Consider the following 26,084-nt stretch of genomic DNA (forward strand, 5'->3'; position numbering starts at 1 on the left):
CCGCCGTCGGATCCGCCTGCCGGCGGGAAAGCAGATTCAAATGCGAGGCTCAGCCTCGTTCTCGCGCCGCGAAGCGCCCGGCATGTGGGGGTCAGGCAGGGAAGCGAGACAAGGTCAAGCAGGCCTTGTTGCGTGCATCGGGTGATGCCGCACAGCTTAACAGCTGTTTTCCTGGTTGCTGCAGTGAGGAGGGGGCTCCTGCCCTCTTCCCTTGGCAAGGGGGACGGAGTGAGGATCCTTCTGGGACAGGACAGCCCCCATGGCTAAACTAGATGCATCGGTTTCAACTATGTATGGGAGCTCGGGGCGTGGATGCTTTAAGACAGGTGCCGACGTGAATTTCAATTTCAGTTCTTGGAAGGCTTTTTCAGCCTCTTCGGTCCACAAGAAGCGTTTGTTTTTTCGCAAAAGTGCAGTGATGGGGTGTACAACATATGAGAAGTCAGGAATAAATCTGCAGTAGAAATTAGCAAACCCAAGCATGCTTTGCACCCCTTTAACTGAACTGGGTAATGGCCACTTGAGAATTGCGTCCACCTTTCGAGAGTCCATTCGGACTCCTTTTGGAGTCAGGATAAATCCAAGGAATTCAACTTCTGTAGCATGAAAAACACATTTTTCCAATTTTGCTTATAACTTGTACTGGCGTAGTTTCTCAAGGACTGCATGAACGTGCTTAACATGGTCTGATTCTGAGGAGGAGTACAATAGAATATCGTCTATGTATACAACAACACAGACGTCAATGAGTTCACGAAGGACATTGTTCATAAAACACTGGAAGGCTGCTGGTGCATTGCACAACCCGAAGGGCATCACCTGATATTCGAATAATCCGTACTTGGTGCGAAAAGCGGTCTTCCATTCGTCGCCCTTCTTTACACGTACCAGATGATATGCCCCTCGAGATCTAATTTAGTGTAGATGCAAGAATCCTTTACTTGGTCTAGTAGTTCGGGGATCAGAGGCAATGGATATCGGTTCTTCACCGTGATCTGGTTTAATGCGCGGTAGTCTATGCATGTTCTGAGGTCACCTTCCTTTTTGGGCACGAAGAATAAAGCTGAAGATGCAGGGGACTTAGATGGACAAATGAAGCCATTAGCAAGGTATTGGTCCAAGTATTGTCGCAGGTGACGGTTTTCAGGTTCCGTTAGGGCGTAGATTCTACTGCATGGAGGTTGTGCACCGGGTATGAGGTCGATTTGACAATCGTATGATCTATGAGGTGGTAAGGTGTTTGCCTGTTCTTTTTGGAAAACATCCTGGAATTCTTGATATTCCTTAGTTAACTGCATGACTGGATTAGCGACTGCGGCCAGGCTTTTGTTCAAGGTTTTTTCCGGGTAACAGGTGTGTGCACACTCCGGGAAGGTTACTCTCTTCTCTTGCCAATCAATACAAGGATTATGTGATTCCAACCAAGGTATCCCCAGTATTATTTGGAACTGCAGGGCTTTGATTAAGTCAAACACAATAGTCTCTCGATGCCCATCTTGACCCAACAGTGTCCTCTCTGTGGTGGAATGAGTTACAGGCCCAGAGGCAATTTCAGTTCCAACGACTGTGGTGATAACATCCGAAGTGGTCTTTTTGCAGAAAGGTAGATACATCCTAGAAGCCAATTTGTGGTCCACATAGTTTCCTCCGGCCCCGCTATCAATGTATGCCCTAACTGCGTGCACACGTGATGGCTGCCTTGGATCAATAAGGACCATTGGTATGATTAGGTGCGAGGTCTGAGTTTCCTTCTTTAAGCTCGGCAAGCAGACCTCTAAGCTTGTTGGGCGTGGTCGTTTCCCAAATCAGGCTCTGTTTGATTTCTATCAGCAACTCCGACTACTTTCTTGGATGGTTTTATAGGGCAATCCCGTAGAAAATGTCCTGAGGCCCCACAGTACAGACACAACTGCATCTGTCGTCTCCTTTCTCTTTCTTTTTGAGTTAAGGGTCCCTTAACGCCCACCCCCCGATCTGCATTGGTTCTGATGCATCTGTTCCTTTGGGAGTAACATCGGGTTTAACCAATACCCGATTCTCGAACTTAGCTCGATCAGCTTTTCTATTCTGAAGTCGGTGGTCTAGCTGGACCACTAAGTCTATATATTCTGCGCAATCCTGAGGTGGGTTCACAACTTGGGCCAAAACATCTTTGAGTTCACCCCGAAGTCCACGATGAAATAATGTAATTCGCTTTACCTCTGGCCATCCGGTTTCCACCACCAACCTATTGAAGGTAGTGATATAAGTTAGCAGGTCCTGGTTTCCTTGTCGTAGGGATAGAAGTTTGTTATCCAGGGCCTGTCCCTGTGAATGTCTGGCGAATAATCTTTCCATGCTCAATTGAAAACCCTGAAAATCCCGAAGAAGAGGGTCATCCTGGTTGACTAATGGAATTGACCAATCCGCTGCGCTACTTTGGCTTGGTCGTTTGGAAAAGCTCCTGGTCTGCATAAAAAGTGCAAGCGGCATTGGTTCATGAACACGGCAAACCTTTTCGGGTCCCCAGCAAAGTGTTCGGGTGGAGCTAAAGGAATGCTCACTGGTAGAACCACTTGCACAGGGCTGCTCGATGAAATGGGGGTTGAATTCCCCCCAAGCCAAGGTAGTGGTGTTTGCCCGGCTTGGTTTTGCAGCAGTTGTCTGGCAAGATCATCAGTGCGCTCCTTTGACACAATCAGTTCTCTCATGAGGGCATTAGTTTCTTGGCATGTGGAGTGCACTTCTGCCCTAAGTTCTCCTAACAATTGGGCTAGTTGGTCGGTTTCTGAGATCTCCATTACGCCCGAGTGGGGATTTGTAGATAGGCTTTGCGTTCTGTTACGCTCACCTGGTTCCCACAGGGGCCGCGATCGGACCCGGACAGCAGCGGTCTCCACCAATGTGATGCATAGTGAAGAGGTGACAGTCTGGACTGGCCCGCCTAATCTTGTCTGCTGGACTCGTAGAAGTATTCTCCTGCAAGTGGAGAAAGGGATTTAGCCACCCGTGGACTTTAGTGATGGCCCCCCAACAGTTGTCGTTCTCCCCACTAATCACCTCCGATATCCCCTTTTGGTAACTCACCTTATGTTTTTAAATGATGAGCTCTCCATCCTGCATGGCATGCAGGGGCGCGTAGATACCAGTTACTTCACTGGGTTGAAGGTACTGGAGGAGTTCCAGAGGAATATTAACTCCAGTGTCTATAAAGTTCAAAGAGTTCAATATGTCCGATGTTCACTCTTGTTCCATTCCCTCGTTAGGTTGCAGCTGGGTCCAAAAGAATATTGCCTGGAGGCAGCTGATGGCGTTCAGGTAAGAGTCTGTATTACCAAACACTGTCCGATAACAGTTGCATGAGTTTAACTTGCTGTTTTCTCTCCCTTTATAGGTGCGGCATAGGAAGATGCGCGAATTAAAGAATAATACCTCCGGTGGTAAAGCAGGAAAGCCTATGGTGGCAAAGAGATTGTCTTTGTCCGTTTTCTCGGCTCACCTTGTTATTCCTTTTGTTTTCCCCCCAGGTGCTGGATTTCGACGAAGAAAATGATGGAGGCAGCGCCGAGTCGAAAGATGCGGTGGACTGGTGAGTATAACGCAGCGCTGCTGCTGGCGAAGCGACGCGTGCTGAAATAATGTCCTTTCCAGGCTCGGAGATGTGCTGGGTCTGGAATCAGGTAAGGAATCAAATAATGTCCGTGATCTAACCTCTTCTCCTTTCTTTTCCTTTTGTCTTGGAGCTCCGGATTCGAGGCGGGCGTGGCAGAAGGCTGGATGCTGACTTGCAGACACGGTGAGCGTCACGCTGCTGGATGCAGAATAACGCGAAGCATGGGCTGCTGTTCGGGCGTGGTTTAAATAGCCTGCAAAGTAGTCCCAGGTAATAAGTTCCCCAGAACCACACCCGAGTGAAAAATAGTCCCTGTAATAAAATAGTCCCATCCAGGCCTCACGTTGGCTTGGACTCATTTGCAGCATAATCTGCATAAGGTAAGTAAAGTCTATGAGCCTGGTGCCTAAGGCGCCAGGACTGAATCCAAACAGCCCCCAGCCAGGGCTGTTGGGGTTTTAATGAGTATCTGGATGCCTGCTCCGGGGGCTGATGGGCACGACCCGGATGCCCGGGGGTAGGCATCATGACACTTCTTCAGATTATTTTTGTTCCATCACGGTCCATCTCTGTGGTTCTCCTTCATCAGAGCCCTTCCTACTGGTTAATCACAGTCCGCCTGTGTCATGTCCTTCTCATTTGTGATAGTCCTTCTTTTTCATCCGGGTACATCATTACTGTTTTGTCCATCATCATACTGCTACTTTCTCCTTTATCACAGTACTCCTCCATCACAGACCTCCATTTTCACAGCTCATAAACACAGTCCTTCCTCCTGGCTATAGTGCTTTGCGACAGTCCTTCCTTCCCCTTTGTAACAGTCCTCCACCATAGTCCTTTTCCTTCATCAAAGAGCTTCTCCTTCATCACATTCCATCTCCTTCATCACAGTCCTTCTTCTGCCAATCCTTCTCTTTTGTCAGTCCTCCTTTTTCAGAGTACTCCCTTAACCATGACCATAGACCTTTTCATTTTTTGTATGCCTCCTTCCTCACAGTCCTTTTCCTGTATAACAGCCTTTAATAATCCTTATTCTCCATCACCAACCTTATCCTTAACCAAAGTTCGTTGTGCCAGTCATTCCTACTGATTCATCAGAGCATTCCCTCATCATACTTCTCCTTCATCAAAATCTTTCACTTTTACCCCAGTGCTTTTTCACAGTCCTTCTCCTTCATTATAGTCTTTCTTCAGAGTATTTCTGATTCATCACAGTCCTTCTCTTTCATCACAGTGGTTCTCCTTCAACAGAGCCCTTCCTTCTGCTTAATCACAGTCCTTCTGTGTCATTACCATCTCATTTTTCATAGTCCTTCTTTTTCATCCTGGTACATAAATATTGTTTTTCTCCTCCATTCTCTTCATCAAAGACCTTTTCCTTTATCACATTCTATCTCCTTCATCACATTCCTTCTTCTGCTAATCCTTCTACTTTGCCAGTCTGTCTCCTTCCTCAGAGTACTTCAACTGCATAAGTAACTTACTTAGTATATTATGGGAACCATGTTGATGATATAAATGAAATCAGGTTTGAAGACTTCTGGTTGTGATGCCTGATGTAGATTGTCACTAGTGTAGGCAATAATTTGAGTCTGGCTAGTGGCTGCAAAGAAGTTGGACAATATAGCATTGTTTGCACAATTAATTGGCACTGATTAATGGTCACAGTTATGTGTTATAGAAGAATTTTAGAGTGGGTGTTTTAATTTAAAGAATTTGCAAATGTGGATTAAAAAAAATACATTGATTTAGGGCTGATAGGACGGTAGGAGATATTTGATGGTATTTGAGTATTAAACCTGCTATTGTCATGTGAGTGGATTGTCTCTTGTGTGATGTTTTAAGGAATTCTCGTAAAGTGTATTTATTGTCTATGTACTGCCTTTTTCTCTTAACTAAAACACAGAAATAAATAACAATAATAGTTACTGTCTTTCAAATGTCCTTCATCATAGTTGTTGTCATTCACCACAGTCCTTCTCTTTCATCAAGACCTTCTCCTTCAACACACTTCTACATCATAATCCTTATCTTTTCATCAGTCCTTCTTCATTAACGTCCTGTGCGATAGCCCTTCTCCTTCATCACAGTCCTTCATCATAGTACACTTATTTGACACAGTCCTTGGTCATCATAATCATTCTCCCTCATGAGTTCTCCTCCTTTGGCTAAGCCCTTCTCTTTTGTCACAATATTTCTTTGTCATACTCCTTTTCCTTTATAAATCCTTTTTCACAGTATTTCTCCTTTTTCACACTCCTTGCCTTCGCCAGCCCTTCATCACAGTGGCAAAGGCAACTTTTGGTACCAGGAAGAGGGAGGCTCCTAAAGGTCACCATAATTCTTAATGATTCACTATGAGTCATTGCAAGTCAATATTTTCAGTGGAGTGGTCTAAATATTACCCCAAATAAGCATGGCCAACCAACCATAGTGAGGGACTCCAAAATAATGTAGCAGGTTTGGGGTTTACACTTCCCTATCAGTTGTCTCTGGTAACACATCAAAACATCTAATAAATGCCAGGTCAACAAAAGTATAAGAGCATTTTATAAAATGTTCTCGATGCTTTGTGACAATAAATGCAATGATTTCCAGGTTCAATCATTTCAAGAAGCTGCACCAACAATATATGTCGGCATTATCACTGTAAATCACGTTCATGAAGCCACATTCACAACAGAGGCCAGCAATCCCACTCTAAATCACTTTGCTCATGGTGTGCCCACAATATAAGCAAACATTTTAAATCACTTCTTTATAGCTGCGCCCACAATATATGTCAGCATTGTCACAATAAATCGTAAGCATGAAGCTGTACTCCCAATGTATGTCAGTATATATCAATTTCATATAGATGTTCATATAAAATATGTCAGCTGTGTCACTGTGTTTTTGATGTGATGTTAGTGTGCCCCTTTACTCACCACAAAAGGCATGCATGCACTTGCACACACTCTCATTCAACCACTCACATACATACATGCAAGCACACAGACACACTTACTCAGCCAAATGCATCTGTACACACACATACCCAGACATACATACACACACTGCTTAAAACTCATACAAACTCATGCACATTTCACAACTTTCAAAAAATACATGCATGCATACACATTTAAACTTACCTTCAGACAGGCTATCATCTGCTGCTTCAGGCACCATGGACTTCTCCATGTAATGAACCAGCAGGGTATCATCACAGGCCTTTTCGTTCCTTAAAACCTTTAATCACAGACCTCCTCTATCAAAATCCTTCTCCTTCACCAGGTTCCTTCCCGTTCATCACAATTCTTTGTCACAGTGCTCCTTCGGAGTCCTCCTTAGCTACAGTACTCCCTCATCACTGTCATTCTTCACCTCAGTCTTTCTCCTTCATCAGGGGCGTTCTCCTTTGTCACAGTCCTTCTTCATCAACGTCCACAATCATAGTCCTTGTTTGACATAGTCCTTCTATATTCTGGCTACCTTTATGACAGGCCTTCTTTTACATCACTGTCCTCCATCGCAGTATGGCTCCTTTTTCACAGTCCTTGTACTTGCTCAGTCCTTTCCCTTTATTACAATCCTTCCTTGATAGAGTCTTTCTCCTTCATCATTCTTTCATCACAGCTGTTCTCCTTCCCTGCAGTCCTTCTCCTTTGTCACAGCCTTTCTCATTCTTCACTTTCTCGTTCATCACAGTCCATCTCCTTCATCATAGTCATCTTCTTTAGCCACCGTCTCTCTCCTTAGTCGTAGTCCTTCTCTTCTATCAGTCATTTGTCATGTCATTTTCCTTTATCAAAGTCCTTCTCATTCTTCCTCTTCCCTTTGTCAAAGTCCATCTGTTTCTCCTTCATCAAAGTCCTCTCTTTCACCACAGTACTTTATCACAGTCCTTCTTCATCACAGTCCTTCTCCTTTTTCACTATCCTTCTCCTTATTCTTAGTGCTTCTCCTTCACCCTAATCCTATTCACAGTACTTCATGACAGTCCTTCTTTATTGTCAGTCCTTCTCTTTCATCACATTCCTTCTTTTTTTAATCACATTCATTCATCAGTCCTTCATCACCAGTCCTTCTCTTTCCTCACATTTATTTGTGATTATCCTTCTTGTTTGTCATAGTCCTTCATCTCAGTTCATCAGTTTCATAACATTCCATCATCACTGTCCTTTGCCTCCAGGAATCCATCATCATAGTTCTTCACCTTTATTACAGTCCTTCATGAGTCCTTCTCCTTCATAATAATCATAGCCATTCTCTTTGCCACAGGCCTTTACTTTCACCATAGTCCCTTCATCACACCCTTTCTCCATCATCACATGATGTTTTGCTTTCGTCTTAGTCCTTTTTCATCACATTCCTTCTCTTTCTCACAATCCTTCATCATTGTCCTTTTCCTTTACCAAATTCCTTATTCTCCAGAGTGCCCGTTCATTTTTCATGGTACTTCCCTCTCTTGACAGCCCTCACCTTCTTTCCAGTCCTTCTTGTTCATCTCACTTCTTCTCACTCATCACAGTCCATCATCTCACTTCTTCTCCATTGCAGTCCTTCTCCTTCATCATCGTTCTTCTTCTTTGCCATAGTCCTTATTGTTCTTGACAATCCTTGTCCTTTGCCACAGGCTTCTTGTTTTCCTTAATTACAGTCCTCTCCTTCTTCTCAGTCCTTTTTCCCAGTCCTTCACCTTTGTCACTTTCTTTATCACATACCTTCTCCATCAAGATATGTTCCTGTTACTGTAGAATTTCTAAATCATCACTGTCTTATTCTTTCATCAAGCACCTTTATCATAGTCATTCTTTGTTTCACAATACTGCATCTTTCTCCTTCATCACAGTTCTTCATCAGTCCTTCTCCTTCATTGCAATCAGACCCTCTCTTCATCATATTCTTTTTATTTCATACCAGTCCTTCATTACAGTCTTTCTCCTTCATGAGAGTCTTTATCCTTGATCACAGGCCTGTTGCTTTATCTTATTCTTCATTTGCAATAGCTCTTCACCTTCTTCACAACCCCTCTTCACAGCCCCTCTCTTTCACAACAGTCCCTCTTGTGAGACAGGCATGGTATCAAGAGAGATGACACAGAAAACAAATATATATTTCTAAACAAATCTTTTTTAATAATCAGGATAGCGCAACACCCAACTAACCCTATGCTATGGTGGGATTGTTCTACCTAAAGAAATCTAAGGAAAGCCTTTATCCACAATTCCAAACCAAAATGTCAGCCTATGTCAAAACCTATGCCTGTCCTCACAACTACAACCAAAATCTAGTGGGGAAATGTTCTTATCCAAAATAAGTGTTCAAAAGGAAATGTGCAGCTACTGGCAATTTAAGTTCATCTGCAGGTCTCTATCTCAAGTTCAATACAGTTCCAATGTCACTTCCTTTGAAGATGGTTTGATCAAGTTCTGAAGTTACCTTTGGTAGATTCACCAGTATCACAGTTTGCATCAAAAAAGGGTTTTGGGTTTCCCTTCCCCAAGTTCAAATGTAACCAAGTTCATACAAAACTGTAAACCGGGGAATCCCTTCTCCAAGATAAACACTCTCCAGTTTTTTAGTTCTCAGGGTTCCCTCCCAAAGATGTATACTGAGCAATTAACTTGTTTACTCTGTTCACAAGGAAATACAGGGTCTATTTGACCCGTCCTTTGGTTAGCTTCACCAAGACACACATCTCTTTGCTGCTTTTCTGGTGTTTAGTGTTTTCTGATCTAGGCACAGTTGTTAGACCACACGGTCCACCCATTACAGATAATGCAACCACACACTGTGTCTGTGATTTGACTCTTGATGTTGGCAATGTCTATGTTAGTAAAGGTCCTGGTCTAGGTGCAGTTATCAGACCGCACGGTCCACCCATCACAGGTTGCGCAACCATAAATTCCCCCAAAGCCGTTGTTTAGTAATATTGAAGACAACTCTTCAATTACCTTATACATCTTTCACAGTATTCTTAAGGTGCTTTTCTGGTAGTGGGTTATTTGATATCTTCTATTATCCCAGAATGTTGATACAGTTTTTTTAGCACTTCATAGTCTGAACAAGTAACAGCTTTCGTTTCATTCATGTTTCCATAAATGCAGCATTTATTTGGTCTCGCTCAAACCATGACTCTCCTGCCACTCAATATTCAGTAAATGTAATGATACGTTGTATTCATGAGGATAGTGCCTTTCATTCAGTTCAATGTTCAATAACTGTAGCTTTAAGTTTGTGAAACTTGAATAGCACCTTTTATGCAGTTTAATATTCAGTAAGTGCAATTTTCAATGGTGCAGGCTGAAACAGTACCTTTCATTAAGTATGGCATTCAGAAAGTGTAATATTTCATTGTTTTTGTGGACTGTTACTATTTCCAAGGTCCCTTCAGCATTCCTAGTGTCTCCCGACACTTACTGGGTCTCTGCAGCTCCATTCGGTGGCTTTTCCCCAAGCAGGAACAACAACTCGCTGGTTTTCTGGGTGCTTCGCTTATCACTCACCGGCCTTCGTGCTTGAATCTGTCTCTGCTCCCTGGCAGTGCCTGCTGTATGCCTTCCCTCACAAGGGCTCTCAGTCCTACACAGTCACCTCGGCAAGACTCTCAGGATCGTCATCGGCATGTCAGCATCTCAGGTTCTCGCTTCCCAGCACAGCAATTCTTCGTCTCTCTTTTTACTCTGTGACTGCACATCCTATGTGCTTCTGGTTTCCACCTTTTATACTCTCCTCTATTACTAATAGGTTGCAGGTGAAGCAAAGTATACTCAATTCCATGACCCTGCTTAAGCCTATTAGTGTGACCTGCCTGATCTACATTGCTACATGCCTCCAGACCACTCTTCTTCGTCCCAGTACCAGAGTGGTGTTTATAATCGCAAATCTGCACGACTCCTATTTGCCTCTTCTTCTTCTCATCACTTAAGGTAAAACTACAGGGGAGGATGGGGTGAGATTGGTAATAGCTCATAAAGGCTAAGGAAGTGGAGGGTAGGTCAGTATCAGGGAAGGGGGGGATACTATGTCTCACCTTCAGGTACCCTCTCTCCAATCCACAATGACCCTCCACTCAGGAGAACCTCCCTCGCTTGTACACACCCAGGGTTGGGATCCAAAAGTCATGGCCCTTCCCTGGTCACCTGAACAGAAGATCCCTGTTGTGTAGATGTGAGAGTACCTTCAGGTTTCTCACACTCTTCATCAGTTCAGTTAAGCTTTATTTCAATAAATATATCATAAAAGCAACACATTAATAAAAAATCATAAATGCCATCAGAATACATACACATACTAAAATCCCATAAAGTGCAGTACTGTGCAATGTATTTCACATGAGTACCTTCATCAGGAAACATATAGATGCACCAAAAATAAATAATCAATGCCATCTTTAAATTGATTTCATACAGAAGCTCATTTAAACAGTTAGAATCACCTGCTATCTATGCACATAGGATAACATGAGCAGAGAAAATGATCAGCAATTTCTGAGGTAACAAGTATCGTATGCCCTATGAGATTTTAAAATGGTGCTACTAAGAGCTATACTTTGCAGGTTTGAGATTTATAATCACATTCTGCAGCAAAGCTCAGCTGACTTTGCCTGTCTTCTATTCAAGGCCTGTATTAGGTAGTTAGATTGAGAGTGGACCACCAGACTATTGCTGGAAAGGATACAGAGTAAAGTTGCCTCCACTGTGGTTCTAACAGGCATCACCCTAAAAAGTGGGTTTAGGAATATTTTTTTCAAATCCAAGTGTTGTAGAAATTTCTTTACAAAATGATTGGTGCTTTCAATTAAATCTAGATAGAATGGGCACACTGTTGAAATGTTGCTGTTCCATTTGTTACATAAGCTTGCAGCTGGCAGTGTGCCCAAGCACAATATAATGTAAAGTGATCTCATTTGTCTGGGACCTATGCTGTCTATATAGACCTCGTAGCCAGACATTTGCTTCTGACCCCAGTATCCAGTTTATTGCGCAGATTAACCTATTTTATTCATGATCTTCAACTCCATCTTGTCCTCATAAGCATTCATTGTAACCTGTTCGCTATTACTGTCCATACTATCTGGCCTGGACAAATACTTACTTAACCCAATATCATATAGTTCATTCTTCATGTATGTGAAACAGGGGAGAGACATACCACCATCCTGAGACATAAGGTCAGTGAGGGCATCAATACTCTGCATCGTGGTCTCTAAGTAAACTGGGAGCTTAGGTGTACGAAAAGGCAGACCAAGAATATTCCTCAAGTTCTTATTTTCAATAACTGACAGGTTCAACCAACCAGTGATTCCCCAAAGGTCAGCGTCGTACAGGGCAGCTTGCCATGCTTGCATCTTGTATGCTTCCAGGGATACTCTGACAACCCTGATTCCTGTGTTCTCCCATAAACCTTGTTAAGGCACCACTGTATCTGGCCAATGTGACTCCCGCCTTAGCTCTCTGTTCATCCTACCTGCAGTTTCCATTGACCCTCAGGCCTAGATAATGATACTCGTCAACCTGCTCAATTTGGCCTTCGCTCAACTGTAGCCTTAGGAACCATTTTGTCTTTCGTTTGCTATTCCTGAATACCATGGACCTTGTGTTTGAAACATTCATATTTAGCCCATTAGATTCACAAAATTCAATAAAGGAATTAAGTTGCATTTTAAGGCCTGCAGGTGTGAGGGAAAGGAGGACAGAATCAAAGGCAATTATGAGTATAGGGACTGTGTCCTTTTCCAGTGCCGGGGCCTCAGTCAAAAGCTTTAGTAATTTTTCTATTACACCATTTATGAAGACACAAAACAATTTAGGGTCTAAAACACACCCAGGCACACTCCCATATCTATTCCCACTGGTGATGAAATACTACCGTCCATGCCCCATCTGATGACTGCCTCTTTTTCGGTGTAAAGACCTTGAATGTCCCTTTGTACCATGATCGGAATGTTAAGACTAAGGATGATATCCCATAGTCTCAACTTCAGCACTGTATCAAAGACCATTTGAAGATTTATGAAAATGGCATAGACAGACATTTTCCTAAGGGTAAAATATTTATCACATAGCATCGTAATAGCAGGCTTTGATCGACTGTGCTTGTGCCATTGTGAAAATCTGCCTGTTGGGAGCTTAATATCCCAATTTCTGCAATCCATTCTTCAAAGTGTCTCAAGACGGACCTTGCAAAGATTTTTCCCCGAGCGTCCAGTAGGGAAATCAGTCAGTATATACTAGGCATATCCTGCACCCCTTTTTAAACTTTAAACATAGGCACTATTTCTGCTTGAGTCCAGAAGAGGGGTACTATGTTGTGCTCAAGTAATATATTAAATAGCTTGATAAGATAGGGAATCCAGATCTCAGGCTCTGAGGCATAAAAATCAATTGGGACTTTATCTGGGCCTGGGGATTAGCAGAGCCATTGGTTCTGGAGAGCAATTCTAACTTCTTCTTGAGTCAGGAACAGTGAGATGTTACTAAATGCTATATCATCCTGGACCAGATTTGTACTCAGGGCTCCTTGGGTTTCAAAAGCCCTAGCTTCCTGGTACAATTCCCTAAAGTACATGACCCATGTTGATTCTGGAATGCAGCTCTGCATAAAGCTGCAGTCCACCGTTATCCTGAACCCATGACTGCCCAAAATGTCTGCGAGTCCCAGTCACGGATTGCTACCAACAGGGAATTCCAGACCTACTAGGCATATGCCTTTTTCTTGTTCTTCGATAATTCTCCCTGGCCTTGTGCAACTCTGAGACTCCATCAACAGACACTTGCTTAGCTTGTCTAATTAATAGACGTTTATCTTAGCAGCAATCCTCATCAAAATAGTGCATCCTTCCCTGTGAATGATGTTTTATCTGTTTATGTGGCTTTTTAAAGACGCCCCAAGACTTTTTGTAAGCTTCACATGAGTGTCTAGTATTTCAGCAAGGTTGTCAGGGTTGATAGCAACAAAAAAACCTCCAGTGCGGGGAGAATACTGTCATAAACCATCTGTATCAACTTGTTGTGATCAAATCTCTGACACTTGATGGTGCATCTAGCCTGACAAACTACAGACAGAGTTACATTTTGGATCTCAACTATCTTTGTGTCTACTCAAAAGAAAACACTATCTTCTACAAGGTTCAATGGGAAGTGATCATTTGTTGTTCTCTTGATCATTGTAAATTCCTTAAGTAATGGCTATGTTTCCACATTCACAAGTATGGTGTCAATCTGAATCGTGTGTGTACCTCTATTAACTGTTATGCTTTTTGGCACATCCCCCGGGAACCTACCATTAAATGCCCTTAGATTAGAAGTCATAATCAAGCTGGCCACTACCTCCACCATGTTCTTATATTTTCTCTTGGATTTGGGGGGGTTTCAGTTGTTGAATCCCCCATACTGAATCTTCCTCATCCAGAATCCCTGACATGATGTCCAGAGGTTCGTATTGTAAGTTAGTCTCCCATGAAAACAACTTTGATTGAGACGCTGCTCTTGAGTCTCCAAGAGTCAACCCTTCTTTGTAACAAAGAAAATAGCCCAGCCCCCAACCCTGCTACCTGCTGATTATACAAATTTAGAAAAGGTGCCTCTAAACCATCCCTGCGTTTCACTTGCAGCTCCAGTAGGTCTTTAGACCCGTTGTCAGAAGCTCTTATGGATGAATAAAACACAATAGTTAAACCATATTAGAACCCATCCACTAGCTCAGCCACCCTTGGCTTGCATCGCTGCAATGGCAAATGTGGCATATCCCTGTAGATGGGAAGAAGTGATTGCCCAGGTCTCCTGTAGGCTAATTACCCGAAATGTGTCAATAAAGTTTAGCCATTCCACATCAGTTAAATTCTTGCTTACCCCGGCAATAATCCATGAAATAATACTCACCTAAAACCTTGGGGTAGGTTGGACCCCAACTATGCTTGAATTGATGGTTATCTCATAGTCATCTCTGGTGGCCAAATTTGTATCTGCAGAGTTGAGAGGCGGGATTCATCATTCAGATTGACCCCGATCAAGAAGGCTTCAACCTGTGTTGTTCTCAATGGCAGGCTTGTGAAAAATAGCAGGACCTTCACCCGGATTAGGGTCCCAGCTGACGGCATTGTCGGAGGGGTCCGATTGATTACACTATGATCAATTGAGCTCACATCTGATAGTGCTACCTGGGAGCGATGTTTATTCTAGATATGGATTGCACATAGAGGGATTGCAAACAAGAGGATCAATTACTGAGCCAATCAGGGTTCCAGGGGGCTGGCCAAACATGTGGTGACCATTTCTGTACTGTTGATATTCCTGCCATAAACCTCTGAGAACAGTGTCTTTGAACTTATAAAAACAGAATCAAAGCAGTGTGTGTTGCTAGTTTTACAGTCAAATCAAAGCAGATATTCAAAATATTATCATGCCAAAGGATATGTGTTGTATCTCGATGACTTAAAGAGGATTTTAGCTTGGAGAACAGGGAAAGATTTGATAGTGGGGAGAAGACTTTGGAGCAGAGAGAGAAGGAGATGGGCTGTAGAGCTCGCATATATATATATATATATATATATATATGCTTAGCTTAATAAATAATATGAATACATCATGTATGCAGCTGTACCTCTGAAACATTAGAATTTGCCAGTCCAGAAAGGAGATGCTTCCATCAAATGCTAATAAACAAATCCTCTAGTGCCACAAAATATACATACTTCATTGTATAGCTCACAATATATCTCTGCCACTCTGGAATGATGTTAAAATCCATCTTTTGTGCATGAATAAAGATTTTGGACTCCTCTGTGCTACAGTATGGATATAGGTAAGTGGATGGGCTGGAGCGGGAACCTGAACACTTCGGCATCACAGCAAATATGTTACTGAGTCATGGTTCTTAGTATCCATACTGTTGATCATACAGAGTCAACCCTGCAGCATTGATCCTGTGGACACCCGCCAATTCTTTGCATTCTGAACACTGTTCGGTCATTTGTTGGTTGATAATGGTTCAATGTTGAAGAAAGAATCCTACTGCAGTTAATCAGGGTGAAAAGCACAATGTTTGAGGACAATCGAATTGCAAATTGACAGTTTCAATATCCAGAAGCCCACTGATCTTGCAATACCTGTGGGTGGACATTTTGTTTTTCTAGAGGACATATATTTAAGCCATGTCCACTTGCATCACTGTCCAATTAAATTGTGAGTCTGGGACAAGAGGAAGCTCCACATTTTACCATTCCAGAAAGCAGTTCTTTTTGATGCTTTTCAGTAGCAGTCATCTGGCAATGAAGTGACAGAAAATAAGTACCATGAACATTATATGTTCAAGAAACTTTGGGTCACAGAGACTTTGAGATGTTACACATATAACCTGTTAGTAGACAACAAACTGTTTGAACCCTATTTAGAACGTGTTTGCATGACAGTGATGGATTGGCTCTCTGGCTCAATCAGGATCTAGGCCTTGCAAATGTGTATGAAAAATATGCTCATTTTGGAACATAAATGAATCAAATGCAAATAATTTCAAGACAATCCTCACATGAATCTGGGGAACGCATTATTTAGGCAGCTTGGTGCAGATCATGATATGTTGTTTTTGGAGAAATCTTCTTCCAATTAATCTCTTAGAAGCACTACTCTAGGCACCAGTGTTACCATCTAACAGTAGGCTGCCCAGAGTATGGGGCGAGGCTAAGTAAAAAAAGACCTCAAGAGATTGTAGTAACCCATGATCTTATTCTCTCATTGCAGCACTGGATAATATGTTACCATCTCTGTCCCTTGCTCCTTTATCTTAAAAGCCTTCACAACCAATCCTGTAAATTCACACTTCTAGGAGCGAGCATAAAGGTAATGGGAGACGGGGGATACATGCTACTTTATCACCCCTGAGCAAGAAGACGCAGTCAATGATGACTTGAAGAACCTAAGAGACAAGGGCCTCATTACGAGTTGCCCGGAAAATCCGGCTCAATTACCGGCATGGCGGGAAGTGCGTGTCCGTGCACTCAAGAACCCGCTAACAGCAGCCGATCACGAGTGCGCGAGCACGCGCGTCCCCCCATGCCGGTAGTGGAAAAACCGCCACCCCGGTAACGGCCCACCAACCCCCCTATACCGGCATTGTGGCTTGCGTCCACTCCGTAACCGCCTTCAATGAACCACTAAAAACCGGCACGGTAACTCCGGCACAGAATCACCGTGTTCGCAAAACCGGACCCGGAAATTACGTCATCGCGCAGGAACGGGAAATGGGCCGGCAGCCATCTTTAAAAAACACAATCCATTGCAATCCTCCACAACCACCACTCCTCCCGTGTCGTCGTGTGTCAGAATAGCATCATCATGTCCAAGGCCAGCAGGAAATCCACACAGAGGAAGAGGAAGCAGAGTTTCTCGGACGCTGAGCTCACCATGTTCGCCAACACCCTGGAAGAGCATGCTGACATAATCCGCAGCACAGACCTAAAGCATGCGGCCCAAACCCGCAAAAAAGAGGTCTGGCTTGAGGTCGCTCAGAGGGTGTCAGCAGTGGGGAGCGCCCCAAGGAGTGTGCGTGACTGCCGGAAGCGCTGGGACGACCTCCGCCTCCGTGTCCGGAGGATCCTGTCGGAGAACCGGAATGCCGCAATGGCGACAGGCGGTGGCCCACACTCCCCAGTCAAATTGATGCCATGGGAGGAGACGGCAAGTGGTTTCATCGACCCTGAATCCATTGAGGGGATCGGAGATCAGGAGGCCGGCGCAGCAATCACCACAGAGGAAGGTGAGTGTACCATCACAACCACGTATTACGACACATGATGTGGCCCAACTGATGGGGAAGTTAGAGTGGGCAAGGTGATGCATCAACATATCCATAGAATAATCATTGTCACTCCCTGCACCACATGGACGCTGAGTGACGACCCCAATCCCAACAGAGGTGCCACATGACCCAACCATGCCCATGCACCCACCAGACAGAGACCAAACTAATGCTACCCCACCAGCCATGCATTGTTTCCCCACATACCTAAAGCAACAACCCAGAAATGAAATGATGGCTGAATGCATGAACATATCCCACCGCAATTCATCATAGCTTCCATTTGACAACATCACTGATGACCTGCATCTCTTCTATCCCCCAGGCACCGATGATGAAGGTGGACCACTGGATAGGGGTGCAAGCACGTCCAGTGCACGCAAGGGGACCAGGGCCACCACAACCCACCAGGCCAAGGAAATGACATCTGCAAAGCCAGTGTGCCACTCAAGGCACCAACCCTGCAGGGGACACCTGCACCCACTGTACAACAACAGAGAACCACAACAGTGGGAGCCGGGCCGCCAGCCACCAGGGAGGTTGTGTCCACAGAGGTGGAAGATGATGCAGATTTGACGTCTGGCACACCCACCACAAGCCACATTGCCAGCCCCCAACCTCTTGCGGAGTCTGAGTGCCTCAATGATCCCTGTCTACATGACTCCGACCTCGGGGAATCAGATTATGCTCTGTTTGAGGACAGTATTTATTTATTTATTTAACATTTATAAAGCGCTCACACAGCCCGCAGGCATCGAGGCGCTGTTACAGAGATTGTTTTTTTTTTTTCTTAGTTGCGTAATTGTGGTTTTTTTTTGTCTTAGTTGCGTATTTATAACGCGCTTAAACACCCAGAGGTTTTTAAGCGCGGTCCCGGGGATCGAACCTGTTGTTGCTTTGTGTCGTCTTGCTTCCAAGACGCGCACGCTGCCGCTGAGCTATCCTCCCGGGTACAGTGCCCCGGACGAGGGCTCCGCGCATGCACCTTCCACCACCCTGCCAGCCACCACCCTGCCAGCCACCACCCTGCCAGCCGCCACCTTGCCAGCCACCACCTTGCCAGCCACCACTCTGCAAGCCACCACTCTGCCTTCCTCCACCCTGCCAGCCACCACCCTGCCAGCCACCACCCTGCCAGCCACCACTCTGCATTCCTCCACCCGACACCTCGTTAGAGTGCCGCCTGACAAGGGTAGAGGCCCGGCAGGAGTCCATGCTCCAAATCATGCACCAGCAGGTAGAAGCAGGGAAAGAGGCCATGAGTGCCATTGTAACGGCTATTGCAGTGGAGGCACATACGCGTGCCTTCAGGGAGTGCATGGGGTCACTGACAGAGGCCCTCCTTGCAGGTAACGCTCAGATGCAGTGGCCACACCTTGCCACAGACAGTGGATTGACAATAGATACTTCCGCAACAACTACCCCTACCACCTCGTCGCAATCCAGTCCAGTGTGTCTGATGAGGAGCGCACGACGGTCGGCCATGGCACCCCCCGAACCAAAACTTCTGAAGAAGTGAATGCACAGACAATGACATTGTGGAGAACCACATTGGGGAAGGGAGCACTGTTCGTTGCACATATGGGGACACTTTGCATCTGTGGGGTGGGAGAGGGAGTTCGCAGGGCTGTTTTGAGGGTTTGTGGGGTGGGAGAGGGAGTTCACAGGGGTGTTTTGAGGGTTTGTGGGGTGGGAGAGGGAGTTCAGAGGGGTGTTTTGAGGGTATTATGTCCGCCACATCACATTTGATTGAAATACACCGTAGTGTGCAAGCATATCCTTGTTTGGACTTCATTCTTTTCAGACATGTGCATTCATTTTGTTTGGTGTACAGTGGGCCAATTGGGAACATCAAGGTGTGCATGTCCTAAATCAGTGTGTCGTAGACACATTACTCACATCGTCCATGCGTTCTATGGATTGTGTATATTTTGCATTGGCGTACAGCATGTCTATCCCGTGCAGCACGTAGTGGCAGGGGGACTCCTTCGCCTCTGTCTCCATCCCCTTCATCCTCACCCAGGCCATGCCTGTGAATGTGAGGTGGCAGTGTTACATTCCTTCAGACGCACATATTGTACAGCATGACACAGGCCATGGTGATCTGTGTCACCTTCTCTGGCCTATATAGGAGTGCCCCACCAGACCTGCTGAGGCAGCGGAACCGCCCCTTCAACAGGCCAAAGGTCTGCTCAATCACAACACGGGTACGGGTGTGCACACGATTGTACTCCTCCTCATGGATGTTCTGCGGGTTAAGCACAGGGGTGAGTAGCCACGGCCTCAAGGGATATCCTCCATCACCTGCAAGCAGATTCAAATAGGTGTGTGTCACTCTGAACTGCCACATTCAGGCAGCACAGTCATGGCGGCAGCTATTTGGTGTGGCCATGCACATGTCCCTGTAAGCATCAAAAAATGTTATCTAGGTGCAATCTATACTGTCATGAGGTGTGGTAGTCTGGATGGCGTTCAATAGATGATGCAGGGTGTAATCATGCATGCTGAGGCAGATATGCTGTGGTAGTGCAACAATGTTTTGACTCCAATTCATGCTGTTCATTATTTACTATGCATGGTCACACTGCCCACATTGCCACACTTGCCATCCTGTTCATTCATTTCATGCATTGCTTGCCATCACCAGGGTGGCCTGGTTGTGCCTCTTACTTGTTCTCATCGATATGCATTATTTGTGATATGTGGCCCAGTGAAGTGTCATGTACCGTTTGGCTGGGTGAGGAGTGTTTAGCTCTGCATTAATTCTCCACTCACTGGCTATTGCCACCCAGGTGTACTATTAACCCCCCCTTTCCCACCCTGGTGAAGCATCCCCTCCTTTCCCACCCTGGTGAAGTATGCCCTCCCTTTCCCACCCGGGAGCAGTAGCCCCCCCCCCTTCTGCATCCGCACACATGAGTACCCCACAGCATGGCCATGGGCCTGTTGTGCAACTCACCGACAGCCAGGCACGTGGTCCGGCATGTTGCTCCATGTGACGGGGTAGCGTGGAGTTGCGCAGTACCATGGCATCATGTGTGGATCCAGGAAATCGGGCGCAGCAATGGGTGATGATCTTGGTGGAGTCACATACCATTTGCACATTGCCCTCTATGGCATGGGGGACTACCAATTCCACATGGGTGCAGTCGATGGCACCAACACAATTGGGCATGCCTGCCAGTGCATGGAAGCCTACTTTGGTTTCGGCTATCTCCTCTGCAGTCCGTGGTAGGGATATGTGGGTGCTTGCGTGCTTCAGGAAGGCATCCAGCACTTGGTTCAGCATGCGTGAGAATAGTGGTTGTGAAATGCCATGCAGCTGGCCCACTGTGTGTTGGTGGGTGCCTGTGGCCAGGAAGTGTAGCACAGACACCACCTTTAGTAGTGGGGGGATGGAAGTGCGTATTTGTATGTGGCTGGCAATGTCGTTCTGTATCATGTCCACTATGGTGGTGATGGTGTCACGGTCCAACCGGTACAGGGTGTGGATCTGCTCAGGGGTTAGGTTGAATGGGCTGGGTCTGGTGCAAGGGATTGGTGGCTGCCTACGAGGCGCTGGTGGCTGCGCTGGTGGTAATTGCTGGCCCTGTCTCACCCTCCTTCTCCTCCTGCGTCTCCTCTGTGCTGCCTGTTCTTGCTGCTGTAGTTGTTGTTGTTGTTGCTGTAGTTGTAGCAGTATAGGCATGTCCTCCTGCGCCATGATTGCAAATGCTAGTGGTAGCATTTTGGTGTAGGAAGGGGTGTGGTGTGTAGGTGTGCTCCTTTTGTACTGGGCCACTCTACATTGCCTACACCTGTGGGGGGTTGTGGTGTGTGGGTGTGCTCAGTTCATACTGGCACAGCCTCCTTTGACTCCACCTGTGGGGATTGTGTGCACCTGTGGCAGCTGCCTTGTATCTTGGTTGCTGTTTGCGAGTGGTCCGCAATGCCTGTTTTGCCGGCATCATGCAGCCCATTATTACCGGGTTCGCGATGCCGGTATTTGCATGTTTGCGTGGGTTGTAATTGGCACCTATTACCGGCATGCCGGTATTTCCTGCCTGAAGAGGCGCGTGTACGCGCCTATGCCGCTATTTGCGGCACAGTAAATAACGGTGCCGTTAATACCGGGTTTGTGGGTCAGAATGCTACGGAACGTTAAATGATGCCGGTATTTACATACCGGCATCATTTTTCCCTTACCGGCATACTTCGTAATGAGGCCCAATATGTCCACGGTTCTGCCAGATGGCATGGTGGGAGTCCAAAACATAGTCATGTGCATGTGTGCCTTTGGGTTTGAACACTATATAAATAATCCATTGTTGGAATTAATGGAACCCTGAAATAAACTGATGTTGAATAATGTCTCCTTTTAAGTGTGAGGCAGATGGCTCAGTGCTGGTCAAAGAACTATGAAGATTACTTCAAGTTTAAGTGAGAGGGGTGGCAGAAAAATGTAACTTTGTATTCATGGTTTCTGCCTCATACTTGCTAGTACGTCAGCGGTGGACCTGCATGATGCAGGTAATCAACTGCTCCCCTGAGAGATAACACTCAACAGGTTGGGTCTATGAGTACATTGCACCCAAAGACTGGGTTATTACCAATGTCAAAATGAAAACAGGAGATGCAGAACGCATCAGTATAAAATAGAACTTTATTGTTAAAAGTGTGAAGCAGAGCACATCTTTAAAAAATATAAATCTGTTAATTGGAGACACAGACTATGTTAGAGAGGTTTTAAAAGGATAAACATCTAGTTTGATGGCCAAACTTGTATACATGCTTGAAAGGGGAAGGGTATTTATTTATATGTGTTCGATACAATCTGAAAAAGATTTTTCAGGTTATGTGGGTGAATCCAAATAGTCTGTGCATTCTAAACTGAAAACATGACTTCCCTAACCCAAAACCTGCAGATCATAGTTATGGTGTAAGTTGCGCACACGTTAGTAGCCCACAGCACCAAATGTATGTAAAAGTTAGGAAACCTGCAATGGTTCTTTGTTTCTAGTATGTATTGGCATTATTCTGAAATGGCTTTTAATTAATTTGTTAATGTGATTTTATATGTAATTTGGAAATGCATTATTGAAGTTATGGATTTGGCGATATTTATTGGTAGAAGTGTAACTAGAATGAATAGTGGTATTCAGATCTTAAGCTATACATATAGAATTGATCATGAAAGCTGAGGTATGTGTGTGAGAAATAGATTCATGCAGGCGGGTCACTTTCGTTTTTGTAGACTAGCAGTCTGTTATTGTTTAATATTGTGGTGACTTCCCCTTTATATACTCTGGGGACCACCTTTAATTCCTTTAGTTGAATACATTCGAGTTTTGAGCAAACCACATGTTTCTTGCCCAGAATTGTGGGGTTGGACTGTATTTGAGGAGGTACGAGCTTGGGGTATCTGCCTAGTGAACAACCAATTAACATAGTTAATCAAATATACCTCACACCATAACATAACATATGAAAGGACTGTAGATAAGGTCATGTCAGGTCAGAAAGAGCACAAAACGACTCCACACATAACCTGAAATGACACGACTCCACCCATAATGTGAACTAATGATCAGCTGGATTGTGCTTTAGGGAATTCAAAATGAGGCAACACAGTATCACACATTAATTTATCCAGACCAGAGTGAGAGAGAAAGAGAGAGAGAGAGGGAGAGAGAGAGGGAGAGAGAGAGAGAGAGAGAGAATGAGAGAGAGAGAGAGAGAGAAGAATGGTGACACACAAAACCATACATATGATCCTGTCTTATTGGGGGTCTGCATAGAAAATTAGAGCCACCAATCCATACACGTGGACTAGTGGATGAGAAACTAAAAAAAATCAGGGCACATGAAACATAAATGAGGTCCCCCTAATCTAGGAAAAATTCAAAATGAACGCAAACATGATTCGAAATTTGCATTTGGCAAAATGTATATAACAAGAGATATATTTTGGGATGCTGTCCCATTCAGTAATAAATCCCACACAAAGAACTGGAAATTGGCAGTGATAGCTGTCCTTATTGCTTGCCACAACTGTGCTGACCAATCCCCAATTCAATAAGTAAAAGAATAGCTTGTTTTTGTTGAATCCGTTGCTCACAACATTTTAGCCATTTCATAGTTTTGTAAAAACTGGCGTTACTGCTACCCACTGTAATAGCACTCTATGTATTGATCTCGGAAGGATAAAAAGTCGACTCTATAAGATTCAAAACCTTTGTTTTTCAGATTAAACGTGGATGCCAGCAGAAAGTGGTAATCACAGGGAGCTATCTGAACAACTAAGAGAGAATTCAAGAGAGTGGGAAGACTTGCAGTCTGCCATTTTGGCAATGGCACTTCAGTGGTACATAGGAATGGGATGCCAAGCATGTGATTGGTCATACGCGTTTATATATTGTGTGATTTTAGTCAGGACCAACACAGAGATAATGCTTCTTAGCCACAGTAGGGCGCCTAAATACATGCTAGGCACTCACTATGTCAATGTATGTCCTATTGGGTCTAGAAAAGAAGTTCAGCCGCTGGGATTCCCATGAGCAACCACTACCTCTGTAGACTTCCAATTTACTAAGTGGCAGGCGCATGAAATGTGACATGTGTGCACTATTTATAGCAAAAGTAATGCCAGGGGGCTAGTGTAGTTATTGGGTGCCAGCTATGTTTGATGAATTTTATCCTATATCCAATTAAACAATCAAGTGAAATGTTCTGCACTGGCTATCATATACATCCCACCAATGGAAATTCTACGAGACTTTGCTCTTGGAACAACTGACAGCATTTCCTAGTACGGTATTACATGCAATCGTGTTTAGTGTTTGTTACATGTGAATAACACTGATATATCCTTCAATTTTGTGGTGTGCCTATTTGTAGATGTTTATGAAGCTTACAAAAAGCAAACTCGATCGTAGTTTTAATCACTAGCCACTGGGTGGACATAATTTACAATTAAGTAGCAATCTGTGACCTAAAAAAACACATTTGGGGTTATGGCAAAAGTACTGCACTTTGGACAGTGTGATACTGTTGCTGAAGAAACACTGTTCTAAAGAAAATGAAAATAAAAAACAGCAAAATTACATGTATGCAGACTTTGGATCATCTTGGCAGCTATCCCCAGTTGATAACAGTCACCAGCCCCTACAAATGCGCCACAGGATAAATCATCACCATCACTCCAAAAAAAGGATGGGACAGGTGTTAGATCCGTGAAATCGTTTCTTATATAATATATGGTGACCTATGAGAGCCATATGAAAGCCTGCAAATAATGGCCGTTTTGTGGTTCTTTAGTGATATCATAACTCAGGAGTAATAAGAAAATGGCATCACTACTGAAACTATAATAACTTATATTGGGGGATCCGTCCAGGACTTCTGAGAGTGATCCAGCTATTATACAGTAATAATCCTGTAAGTGTTAGACTAAACACGCTTGGTGATTTATCAAAACCAAGCATAGTCACAAGAGGGCTCCGCCAGGATTGTATTCTTGGACCTATCCTCTTTAATCTCTTCCTGGCAGATCTGTAGATGGAGTCCCTCTCTCACGGGGGGCTTTCACCCAAATGGGATGTTTAAGAGTAAACATCATTGCTTATGCGGATGACCTATTGTTGATGACTACACCTCTGTGGGGCTCCAATGACTTCTGGAGGGGATAAATGGGCATATGGAGTTAAATCATTTGAGAATTAATCCCCGAAAAATCATTTGTCCTAGCTTACTCCACAAAGTGTAGGCCGAAGTCATATGTCTGGACCTTAAATCAGGTGAAAATCGAGCAGGTCCTGCAACAATCTATCTTGGGTTCCTAATCTCCCCAAAAAAACAATTTCAGCTCCAAAGGGAAAGAATGATCTCGAAACTTGGGCCCAGCATTGCCCTCATGAAGGCCCTTCGGAGGAAGCTCTGCTCCTTCTCCTTTCTGCCTTTGATCAAACTGTACAAACTCAAGGTTACTGCTATTATTCCGTATGGTTGTGAATTAATGCCCTGTCGGGACAGATCCTTTTTCGATGGACTGGAAGGGAACATTTGGAAGATTGCCTTAGGCCTATCTAAATCCAGACCCATCAGTGCTATCAGATTAGAACTCGTCCTCACTTCTTGGTGGGCCCAATATATAAAAAGGTGTTTGTCTCTGCCTTTAAAATGCATGGGGGCCGAGGGAACTTGCCTTTGTTCCTATATGAAGAACCTTCTGGCGGTTAGTTTGCCTCATTCCTCATCATTAGCTAGGTTTCATAGACTCTCTGGTATGATATGGCTGGGTGTCTCGGACAGTGAGCATGTGAAAAAAAGGACAATCATCAATTGTCCTTCAAGATAGAATTCAAGATCATGAAGACCTAAATAGATTGGCACTGTATAAAAATACCCCCCCCCGTGTATCCATCCCAGTGTCTCGGATACGACCCTATTTAGAAATGTTTCCATCTAAAAAACATTGAGACCTGTATTTTAAATTTCGATTAAATGTTCTACCCATCTTAGAAGTCATCAGGCCCACTTGGACCTATCCAGAGGGTTGTGGACATGTTGGATGTGTGGTTTAGATTTAACCGAATCATTGTTTCACTTAGTGTTGGAGTGCCCTTCATTTCAACAGCAGAGAATTAGCCACCTGGGGCGGCCCCTTGTACACTCAACTGCTCTCATCTTGTCTAATGATTTGTGGGAAAGGCTCATGACTACTTCAAATCAG

The sequence above is a fragment of the Ambystoma mexicanum genome, chromosome 5p (assembly GCF_040938575.1).
Source record: "Ambystoma mexicanum isolate Mex_15411 chromosome 5p, UKY_AmexF1_1, whole genome shotgun sequence".
Taxonomy (NCBI): domain Eukaryota; kingdom Metazoa; phylum Chordata; class Amphibia; order Caudata; family Ambystomatidae; genus Ambystoma; species Ambystoma mexicanum.